Source organism: Oratosquilla oratoria, chromosome 27 (assembly GCF_046742065.1).
Source record: "Oratosquilla oratoria isolate Oo_2021 chromosome 27, ASM4674206v1, whole genome shotgun sequence".
NCBI lineage: Eukaryota > Metazoa > Arthropoda > Malacostraca > Stomatopoda > Squillidae > Oratosquilla > Oratosquilla oratoria.
In genome coordinates, this window is record NC_134803.1 from 6,230,898 (window position 1) to 6,233,397 (window position 2,500).

A 2,500-nucleotide genomic window follows, 5' to 3' on the forward strand; every position below is an offset into this window, starting at 1 on the left:
GTCCTAGTAAACAAGTTGCTACCAGCTTAAATGGGTTGTTGGTTCGATCCTGTTTCAAGCCGGACTCGAAGCTGACCAGGCCACGTCATAGCTCCGCCCACTTCGACCCACTACTTAAGGGCGGTCACCCCCATCGGAACCCAGACTCGCTCTCCGAGACTCACTCTCCCAGACTCGCTCTCCGAGACTCGCTCTCCAAGAACCGTGGCATCCCAAGGTCTCAACACGCTCCGTTCCGGCCTGTTTCACCAGCCGTCCGATCACCGGCCTTCTCTCCCAGAATAAGCCTCATTACATTTACAATTAATAAGTACCCCCCTATACTCTTGTACCTGGTAGAAGTGGAATCCTCCCCCCTTTTCTTTTTCTATTTGTCTGTTATGCATTTATTGCATATTACCTGTTCTTTTTATTATTGTCCAAGTGTATCTATGTACCTATATCTATTATTATTGTTGATGGTGAATATTAAATGTTTTTATGGTATTAGACTTCTCGACTTGCCTTTACGTGTGTACATTTAATCCAGGAGCCATTGCTAACACACTTTTTTGTTACGGCTGCTTAGTGCCTTAGTGCCTTCGTGAACAATCTGTTTCCACCCCATATAGACCTGGCCACTACTCCCGAGTCCTGGAGTAGGCATATTTATAGCAAGCCCGTAACAAAAATGGGGCCTGTCCATGAATTTGTTAACCATGCATAAATTAACGGACTAGAATTTTTTTCTCAGAAGTCTATAAATTTTCTTCTCGTAGTAACCATCACGATACAGATAAATATTATCGAACTTGTCATTCCGACAAATTACCAATTGTCTACTATAATTATTTATCGCTATTTTCTATTGTGGTGAAATAAAACGGGATCTCTGAAGTGTGTGAGACCTCTTATCCCTCCCCCCTCACCCCTTCCCTCCAAACTACTCGACATTCATATGTCCGATCAAGCCATCTCTTTACTTTATGGTTCCAAAGGAGAACCGGCAATTCTTGGCGCCACTATAACTCACCCATTCACTCGGTATTCAACTACCAATCCTCGAGTTAACTGTCGGCCCCACCTAAACTTCTATACTTACTGTAAGCCCTCAGTCAAATCTTATGACTCTCGTAGAAACTTTCCTAGTATTTGTATAAGGAGTTTGTTTGCTCCTAGCAATTTCCAAAGTTTTCTATACTCGCACAGTAAGTCGTGCTAATTAGAATCCAGACCCGTTGTTCACCCCCACGGCTCAGCGCCCGAATGGGAGAACGACGACCCTCGTTCAAAGCGAACTCTCTCTATGCAGGCTATCTATAGTTTCGGTTGGGTAGTCCTGAGCGCTGGTATTCTAACTAGCATACATTCATTAGAACAATTATTTTTTGACCTGGGTACTTCAAACCCATTGATTCTACTTCTAACCGAACATTGAATAACGTCCCGTTTATTCCTTGTCAAGTTCAAGAGTTGGTTAACGTAATTCATTGGAGTGGAATTCTTTATCATTCTCCTAAATAATCAATTAATCCATCATTCAAACTAAGAGACTGGCGAGCTTTGGCCCAAACTTATCATATAAATGTCCCTTCTTTTAACAAAACAGATTTTAAAAGCATTGTCATAAATGGCCTAATTGACATGGAAGTCTTAGATGTTGACGCCTATCAATTACTTCCCGGCACTAGTGGGACCACAGGACGTAATGTAGAATCAGACACGAAAGTAGAACCAGCAGAGACAGCCACACACGATCTAACACTAAACACCCTGATTGAGATGAGGGAGTACCCCTCATGTTATTTGCCGTAAGGGAAACCATACAGTCCTCGTTAGGGTTTTCTCCCTTCGAACTGCTGTACGGTCGCCAAATAAGAGGACCCCTTAAGGTTCTTAAGTAGCAGTGGTATCAAGAGGCCCAAACAGACGGTGAACCAATATATTGATAAATTAAAATACAAACTGAAAGTAGTCCGAAGCATTACCCTAGAGAACATAGCTGCGTCTCAAGCCAAAATGAAAACCCATTGTAACTAAAACACAGATGGTGAATCAATGCTCGCAGTACAGAATAACGATCCTGCCATTCTCCAGCTTAACTCCTCCCTCCTCTCTAACTCATCTTCAATTCTTGTCCACTTAAACCAAAAATAACAGGAGGATCTAACTCTTCTATTCCAAAAACACCCTACCGTCTTCGCAGACCACCCAGGGTTATGTACTACGATTGAACACGACATAAAGCTTCTTCCTAACGCTTGTCCTATTCACCAGGCCCCTTATCGTCTCAACCCCCATAAACTCAAAATTATGAATGCTGAGGTAGACTACCTGGTGGAACATCGTCTGGCAGACCCAAGCTCTTCTCCCTGGGCATCCCCTGCTCTGTTGGTCCCCCAAAAAGATGGAAGTTGGAGACTCTGCGTGGACTACCGCAGATTAAACTCCACTACATTGAAGGACCGTTACCCCTGACCCCGTATCGACACTCTAGTCGACCGGGTAGGGAAGTCCCGTT